Here is a 10,136-nt window from a genome sequence, read left to right as displayed (position 1 = left end):
CCTGGATATTTTTTAGCCCTAATACGCTACAGCATCTTCTTTGGGGGAATAGTAAAAATAATTTATATAAAATATTTAAGATGCAAAAGAAAGCTGTTCGTGTTTTGGAGGGCTTGCGGCCATCCAATTCATGTAAGCCATTTTTAGAAAATACAGGTTTCTCACGGTCCCAGCACTGCACTTCCTTGAGACTGTAAATTTTGTCTTCAGAAATTCAGAGAGATTTGAAGGAAATGTAGTTTGCCATGGCTATAGCACAAGAGCAAAGAGTTCAGCTGTATATCAGTACCCCGCTCACAGACTGACACTTTTGGAAAAAGGACCATATTATTCGGGACTGAAGCTCTTCAATTGTCTACCTGAAAGAATACGGTTATGTGGTAGTCATAGGCTTTTCTTGTCTTCAATTACTAATGTACTTGTGGAAGCGTGTCCATATACAATGGAGGAATGTTGTGGTGCCTTCATACTTTGAGTTGATACAGATGCATACACTTTGCAAAATGTTGATGACATGTTACATGCCACTTGAGCTCTGCTCAGATTTGTGGCTTCACGTAACAAATGACAATAATAATAATAATAATTGCGGATGATGCTCATATATGATATTATAACTAACTTGTGAGTGGGTGATTAGATGAGATGATCCAAACGTCCATGCCTACAGCGGGATTCGAACCCACGACCAGGTACCGCTTAGTTAGTTGTAAAGCAGTTTGTATTTTTAGATATAGTTGGAAAATTGAATGGCATATTTCCTTGCTGCTGATTTTCCCGTGCATATTCTAAATTTACAGCATTTCGAGTTCTACGACCCAAAATTGGACATAATTTGCACCGCGGCATTATTATTAGAACTAAAATTTTGTGAATCAGTAGAAAGAAAAAAATAGAACTAGAAATAGAAACAGATCTACCGAAGGCTGTTGGATGACGCAATGATTAACAGCTGATTTTTATTTCTGTGTGTAACCAGCTCACAAATCTTCTTCCATAAGGAAGCTCCTGAACATAACAAACACAACTAAACAAAAAAACATCAAATTCGGTGCACACATAAAATAGTTATTTGTGCAACTAGTGCGCAAAGTGACAGTTTGCTGCACCGAAAGAAACGTTTACGCCGTAGGCGAGGGCGGAATGGCTTCTTGAGTGCAGCAGAGGAACTTTGCTCGCGTATTTCACATTAAACTTTTCCTACAGTTACCATTGAATATGAAAAATGAATAATTATGGGTAAAATGATGGCTGAAATCCATCAAATGTTTGTGTGTGTGATGCTGTTATTAATAACAATCTTAATTCATTTAAAAATTAATAATCCAATTGAAGTTGAAAATTCTCAGCCAAAATTCTCATTTTTATTCATTCAAGAATCAGAAAAAATACAGATAGAACAAAAAATTCACATTCAACATACACGCCAGCAGCTTGTTAGCTGAACCGAGCTGCAAAAACACAACAATATGGCTGAACCGACAAGCGCGCGACCTAGCGGGAAGAATCGTACCTAAGTTTGTTTCATCCAGCTAAAATTACTGAAACACGATTCAGAAATTTAGACTTTTGCTCAAATTACCAAGAAAAATGTTCAATGTAAACTGAGAAATATTTATAAAAATAACATAGACAACAGTGAATATTATTGTAGTATTGTTATGTTTTTTATTATTTCTATTTATATGAATATCGAACGGCATATCTCCTTGCTGCTGATTTTCCCGTGCATATTCTAAATTTACAGCATTTCGAGTTCTACGACCCAAGTTTAGACATCATTTGCACCGCGGCATTATTATTAGAATTAAAATTTTGTGAATCAGTAGAAAGAAAAAAATAGAAGAACAGATCTACCGAATGCTGTTGGATGACGCAATGATTAACAGCTGATCTTTATTTCTGTGTCTAGCCAGCTCACAAATCTTCTTCCATAAGGAAGCATAACAAACACAACTAAACAAAAAACATCAAATTTGGTGCACACATAAAAAAGTAATTGAATGTCAAAATTTGAGGCTCGATTTTTAGTTATATAGATTGGTATAAAACCAATCCATTGTCATTCGCAATCTCTTCAACGACACTATATGGGCTGAGCTTATTATTTTTGAGGTGAAAAAATGATTACACAAATATTTTCAAATCCATAAAATTATTTTTTGTGAATTTTACAATATTTGTTTAATCACTTTTTCACCTCAATAGAAAAGTTCCACATCATTTCTGAAGACAGTTAAATTTTATTATTTTTACTGTATATCACCTCTTAACTATACCTGCTATATTCATAATTATTAGTATTAACTGTATCCACTCAGCTCTTTTCTGTCATAGCTGTTTCTTTTTGAGATTTTAAGGCAAAATTTCTCACCCACATCAACATTTAGAACTGGTTAGGTTAGGTAGAATTATAATTTATGTACTGCCATTAGTTTATCTTTTTTGTCATCAAATAGTACTGCACATAGCTCTCAAGTAAAATTTCAAACTAGTTTGTGCTTCATGCGCTAGATGGCGTTTTCAGTTCTGTCGTCAATGAATAATATTTGCTCGATGCGCCAGCCAGGGACAAGATGAAAAGCTTTCAAGATGCTCCCTACTATAACCAAATGTCTCCTTGACAATTGAGTGTCAATGTCACCCACTGAGATTGCGGTTACCAACTTACCAACCAACAGGCCTACCGCTTATAAGTACCGGTATTCACTCATGATGGATTACAATCCATAAATTTTTTGTGTGAAACCCTCTGGTATACTTGTTTAGGAGGCAAGTAGGCTATATTATTTTATTTCACTTGGTCTAGTTTTACATTAATTGATCACTGTTTATTGTTAATTATGCATTATTTGGGGTTAGTCAAAAGTAAGTTATGTTTCACCATTCTATTACATAAATTATCATGATTGCTTGCTATTTGTAACTGATTATGTCCAATATTTAAACCAATTGACAAGGGTTATTGACGAACCACCACTCAAAAAACATCTGAAGGAGTGCTTACAGAAAGATAAATTAGATTGAGAAATGTAGGCTATGAAACCATTTAAAATATACTTTATTATTTGATATAACATGCATATATAATATGATTCATTACAAATTAATGAAAAAGATTACATCACACCAAATATGATCATGCAATATATAACAATGATTATTGTAACAGTGGAACAACTTTTCAATACATTCTGATTATAATATAGATCTGATAGGTAGAAATTTATCAAGGATGAATTAATGAATAGTATCGTATACTATATTGAACTTGATAATAATATAGGTATTTATTAACAACTAAACTAAGTTACGAATTCATAAACTATACTGAACTTGATAATAATATAGGTATTTATTAACAACTAAACTAAGTTACGAATTCATAAACTAAGTTGGTTGTGAATTAATGGATAGTATCGTATACTATACTGAACTTGATGATAATATAGGTATTTATTAACAACTAAACTAAGTTACGAATTCATGAACTAAGTTATGAATTAATGAATAATATCGTATACTATACTGAACTTGATAATAATATAGGTACCTATTTATCAACAAATAAACTAAGTTATTTGTATGTTAAGAAAAATGATTAATTCTGTCTCCTGCCCCATGATAAAAAACAGAAATATTGTTTGATGCAGTATTCTTGATAAATTCTTGCCTACCAGATATTTTTGGAAATTCTCTGTCTAAATTTAAAATGATTATTAAAATGTTGATTTTCAATTTTAAATTCCCAATTTTATAGATACAGTAAGGCCTATTAATATCAGGAACAGTATAATCATAGGGTGTGCACTTTATAAGTTTTTAGGGCCCCATTACATATTCATAATGTATGATCATAGAGTCGCATACATATATATAACCAACTTTTAACAAAGATTTGATTACTTGTAAGACTCGTGCTATGATTATAATTGTATAAATTTTTTTGGACTATAAAGTATCTAATAATATCCTTTTATGACGTATGGTTTTACATTTGACTATATTAGGCCCCATATGCTTTCGCTATTTGTATGCCCCATCTTACATGTTATTTTCAATATTGTTTCAACCCATTATAATGGTTTTGAAATGTTGATAATCCAAATGCGGCACTTGTTCATCCTGTATAGAACAAGCACACTCGAAATAAAAAGAGCAGCTAAAAAATATGTTCAGATTATAATGATAACGATCGTCTACAAGAGCGAACTCTATAGCTCGTTGTTCATGTTATATTTTTCAATTAGTATAATTAGATTCTTGTATATTTGCATAATCTTCTTTTATGGATGTTTCAACTTCTATACTAACATTCATGGCTGAATAATATTTAAAATTAATAATTGCTCCCTTCTCCCCTGCTCTACTACACTTAACTGATTTAGGGTAGTGGCATTTAGTAATAATGCCTTCCCTTTTTTCTCGTTTTTGAGTTTTTTTTCTCCTTCCCCTAATAACTCATTCTTCACAAATCGATCTCCACATCATATATAGATCCTCAATCTTGGCTCTAGTCTGGACGATGTAGCCTATGAAATTCAAGGCAGATTATTTTACAAATCTAACAAGGTGCATTTCTCATTACTTTTGTCTTTTTCAAGAGCTTATATACTGAAATCTGCAATATTGGAAGTAGGTCTCTCTTTTGCTGAGATTCATTGTTTCCTATTTGTAGCCAAACTATAAAATCAGTTACGGTAATTCAGTTTGTGTTCAGACTAGTATTTTTAATAATGATGTAGTTTTAATTTTAAATTCAATTGAATATTGTCAAAACGTGTTTTTAATGTGTTTCTAGTAGAGTCCTGTTATTATTGAATCATAGGACATCATATAATCCAATTCTGTGATTGTTGACCACATCGATTAGAATCATGAATAATTTCAAAATGTTTTTCTCAATAAAGGTATAAATTAATCTACAAAGTGATTCCATTGTTATCTATAAATAATTTTCTGTATTAATGTATTATTTTGTTTTCTCTTTCCAGTTACCAGATGTGGGATCAACAGATGAAAAGGTTAGTACTTCCCTTTCTACTTGAAGTAATGTACTGTTATTCCCCTTGTCTAGAACAAGAACGTTCATCTATGCTGTGAACTCTCGTATGTTATATGTTCATAAGTTCTAATCTCCCACGAAATTTGTAAAATTTCATTACTTCTTGTAAGAAAAGGAACTCAAATATCATCTCTCATGATAAGTATTTATATTCAATTTATTTTGAAAAATTATATATCAAAGGATATTGGCTTACTTTTTATCAAAGAACGAGTACCATAACCTTCAATCTGAGCTGTACTATCTACTGAATCAAATAAAATAAGCTCTATTAGCCTAGTGTAAGCATTGAATAAAATCAGAACACGGTGTGTCACCACATAAGATGTAAATATTTTAATATTTATCTAATAAGTGAATATAATATTTTAATAGGTGAATATTTTTAAAGAGTAAAAATACTTGTTCAATACTTGAACAAATTAAGACACGGTGTGTCACCACCACATAAGATGTAAATATTTTAATATTTATTTAATAAGTGAATATAATATTTTAATAGGTGAATATTTTTAAAGAGTAAAAATACTTGTACAATACTTGAACAAATTAATAATGCACATCGTGATATCTCATTTTCTGAATAATTGATTTCAAACTCACCTATTTCTGTACCTACTTTCACAAATTTAATCGAGAAAAGTGTGGTACTACTATTTTAAATTGTATATCAATTTGTTTGCCTGCCAAGTTCTCAAGTGCCGGCCAAGTTCGTTCTCCTTGAAAAATGTGGTGGTTACTTGATTCTCCCTTTCTCTGTATTTTATTAGGTACTGGTTGTGGTTCAACTATTAGTTGGAAAAATCTACATTCATTCATCTAATTATTCTTTAAGAATGCATAGTAGGTAGCCTACTATACTACTATGGCATTCTATTTATAGGTGAATATTTTTAAAGAGTAAAAATACTTGTTCAATACTTGACCAAATTTAAGACAAGGAATATTTATTCCTCTACTTATTCTTCAGAATGCATAGTAGGTACTATGACCATAGAGAAAAGATAGATATTAAGCTATTTTTTTTTCTATGGTACTACTTAATTCATAGAACTGTTCAATCTACAACTAAAAGTATCATCTGGCATACTGGTTCTGTCACATTACGCAATCTTTTTAAAAAAATGCCAATTCGGCCAATTTATTACTTCCGTTCAGTGGTTCAGTTCACCTTTTCAATTTATAAATAGATTCGGTAATATAAACAAGAGTGAATATGTAACGTCAGTACGTATAGGCCTGCTATTTCGCAAACAAATGACCCATTAGAGGAAGTAAACACACAGTTTTTGGAGCAGATGCTATTAATTTGTATATCTGTATAGGTCTGTTTGGTTAGGATAAACGTGGTGCTGTTTTGAGTTCGGAGCATGTCTTCATCAGCCCACCCCCCGCCCTACTTTATCGTCAACACCCCCTTCACCTCTTCGTGCAAGCTCTCTCACATTAGTATTCATTTTTCCTTTGCGCACGTGTTTTGAATGTGCTCACTGCTCGAATCGTCCAGCAGAGTACCGGAACTTGCTTAATAAATCCACACAATCAGCCATCACTCGTTTGTTGTTTTGAAAATGCTGCTTCTTTATTACGTTTAATTGAGCTATTAACAAAAATGCTATAATGTGGTATAGAGTCGTCTGCTCAGCTTCACCATAAAGCATCAATAATTTAAGTATGTATGTGGCTTGATGGAGTTGAGTTGGTTGAATTGAGAATATGTTTGTGTTTTTGTCTGTCGAATATTGGTTTTTGAAACTTTTATTTATTTATCTATCTATTTATGTATTTATTTTTATTCACATTTCATCACAAATCAAATTTGATTTGATCCAAGGACTTCTTGGATCTCCCTCAAGGATGTTGGGCAAGGACCAACATAGGCCTAGCCCAAAACTGAGTATCATCATATTGAGTATCAATCATATTATTTTATTGAGTAACATATCATCATAGAGAGAAGATACGGTAGCATCATAAGTGTACCTAAGGTCTGATTGGACAAAAGCCTGTTAACTTTCAATCCAGATTTAAAGCCTCGAGAACCAATCAGAGAAGCCTTCTTCTCAGAAAAACCTTCTCTGATTGGCTCTCATGGAAATAAATCATGATTAAAATGTAACGGGCTTTTGTGCAACCTCTTACATTTTTACAGCCTCTAACATCTTAATCATGATTCAACTTCATGAGTACCAATCAGTGGAGGGTTTTCAGAGAAGAAGGCTTCTCTGATTGGTTCTCGTAACTTTTAATCTGGATTAAAAGTTAACAGACTTTTGTGCAATAGGGTGTAAGAATTTTGATAGCATGATAATAAGAGTACATAATATGGTACCATAATCGTATAACTACCTTTTCTCTATTGTTTCATCTATCATGTATGTTTTCAATTATGAATGATATGGTATTGTATGAATAAGGTTATCATGTAAATAAATGTTCCTCAGTTTATCATAGAATAACTATCATAGTTTATCATAGAATAACATTCAATGGCCATCTTCTAAAAGTAATTTTACTCAAATTTTCATATTGCCAAGCCAAGAAGAAGTTTACTTGCATTGATTTGTTTATGGGATTCAACAGTCAACAGTAAACATTCAAAAATAATATTTGATTTAGAACTGATGGAAAAGTCGTAAACAATCAACAGCTAGTAGATAATTGCCAAAAACAAGACTTGTTCCATATTCTATTCTTGAAATAGAATGCTGTTATCACTTTTAATGTGTATCGAGATGGTAGGAGATATCCCTATAGTGAGGCCCACTTTATAATGGCAGTGGAGAAGGATAGGAGAACAGGGTTGCCGATTCTCTGCCTCCAATAGAGGATAGTTGATACCAGTACATCTGATGTAACATTAACTGTTTAATCTTGTTCAAAATAATCAATTATATTTTATTCGTCAAGAAAATATATGATTCGATGATTAAATAATACATTTTGATTATTGGGATTGAATATTTTAATAATCAATTATATTTCTACATTGTTAGAAAACGATGTAGCAAAGTTGCGGAGCTAGAAAAGGATAGCGCTATCTGCTTTGTCGAATGATAGACAAGGATAGTAACAACAATGTCAATCAAACACCGCCATTATAACGCGGACATCCCGGTTGGAACAAATATTTTTTTACAGTGTGGAATTCATCTACTATATCATCAACACAAGAATATATTATCATCTGTTGTAAATTATACTTACAAATTTTGCTGTCAATATTGTAGAATTCTTCTGAATATTTTTTGGAATTGTATGTATTCTCACTCAATTAATATTGCTTTAAGTATGTTTCTGCTTTGGAAAACTAAATCTGTTGGATCTATTATGAATTTTCTTCTTTGCTTCCGGACAAGGAAACTTTTACAGTTCGGTTTCGGTATTGGATTTTCATTTCATATTTTTCTTGTATTTCTGGTAAGGTATCCTTATAATTTCAGTTTTCAAGATTTGTATGAATCTACTCGCTTAAGGAAGTCGCTTTATTTTAGCTGCAAAATATTACTATAATTTATATCATTACAGATATTGAAATGAATCTTAATAGTTAGTCTCTGAGACTAGTTTCAATGACAATCAACATAGAAAAAAATAGCATTGAAAAAAAGGTATAATTATTGTTGATAGAATCATATCATGATATCAGTGCTGCACTACTACTAAGATCCTTCTTGGGATTTAAGTGCATTATTCAAGTCAAGAACATGGAAACAATTATCTCAAACAACCTCAAGTATTGGAAACAGTTCAACATTTAAACAGAGAAAACTGTTCTGGCATAAACCACAGATTGAATAATAGTAATCATCAGCTCAGCCATAGATAAGCTTCTCTTCTCGCCTTTTATCTGCATTAGCTGGAAGGCTATACCCTTCCGTGTTTGTATAAGGCTGTTTGTATAAGGTGTTCAAGTAATTCTCCTTTTGTTATTTTATCGACCATTTCAATTGCTTGCCTTTCAGAGGATATTTTACTCCTTTACTTTATCATCAAGCACTCTTCATATTCTTTACAACCAATTCAATGCCACCTGTATAATGGTCTCCCACTTCCCTCTCACTGTAACTTAATGTAATCTAAAAATTTAGTTACCAAGGCTTCTGCACGATACAAAACTTTAAGGATGTTTTATTTGTTTGTCTTATAAGATCTTACATAAACGGTATTGAGCTCTAAGTTAGTTGATAAATAGAGTCAATCATAGATAAATATATTGATTGGAAATCCATCCTTTTTTCTGTACATTCTCAATATGAGATGCCTGAATTTTCTTGCTTATCTATATATATAAAAGCGAAATGGCACTCACTCACTGACTGACTGACTCACTCACTCACTCACTCATTCACTCACTCACTCACTCACTCGCAGTACTAAAAATCTACCGGACCAAAAACGTTCAAATTTGGTAGGTATGTTCAGTTGGCCCTTTAGAGGCGCACTAAGAAATCTTTTGGCAATATCTTAACTCTAAGGGTTGTTTTTAAGGGTTTAAAGTTCGTCTTTTAGCATGTATATTCTTCTTCTCCCAATATCTTAATTATAATTGAAATTTCCATATCATATGTTACTATAGAACTATAATCTAGATAGAGTACCTCTTCGAAACAGTTGTTAACTGGCAACTAAATTAATAGCCCAGTCAATAAAGGTTTTTTCGATCCGAAAATTAAATAAAAGCTGAATCTTCTACCATCGATAGAACCCTCCCAGAGGGTCATTCTCACAAAAGTCCCAAGAAATCCCCTTGGAGCTTTCCCCCCTAGCACCCCTCAAAGTTGAAAAATGCAGGTAATCACGGAAAATCAATTATCTCTGTACCCATTGATCGGAAACAGCTCTATCATATGCCATTCGATTAGTTACATTATGTACTACAATATTAGTTTTATTCATTTTTTCAATAAAATTAACAGTTTTCTTGATAAATTAATATATATGTAAAAATTTAGGGGGTTTGCGATTTGATTTTTTTGTTTTCTTCGATTAACTTCGAAGCAAGTAGTTTTAAAGAAAAATGAGCCGAATAATTAATGTAGCCACTCTTATTGCAAATCCATTGATGTAT

At 32.1% G+C, this 10,136-nt stretch overlaps 1 protein-coding gene across 1 annotated transcript in view; it reads left to right on the top strand.

Annotated features, from left to right (window-relative positions):
- The first annotated feature begins 2,633 nt into the window (after positions 1-2,633).
- LOC111062214 (sestrin homolog) overlaps positions 2,634-10,136 on the top strand; it is a 145,901-nt gene continuing 138,398 nt past the window's right edge. Inside the window, exons 1-2 of the mRNA XM_039420453.1 lie at positions 2,634-2,772; positions 4,995-5,024. The gene's annotated coding sequence lies outside the window, so the exon portion shown is untranslated. The remainder of the gene's footprint in view (positions 2,773-4,994; positions 5,025-10,136) is intronic.

This window comes from Nilaparvata lugens, chromosome 2, assembly GCF_014356525.2.
Source record: "Nilaparvata lugens isolate BPH chromosome 2, ASM1435652v1, whole genome shotgun sequence".
NCBI lineage: Eukaryota > Metazoa > Arthropoda > Insecta > Hemiptera > Delphacidae > Nilaparvata > Nilaparvata lugens.
Note: the sequence above shows the minus strand (reverse complement) of the source record. Positions and strands in the feature narration are given on the sequence as shown.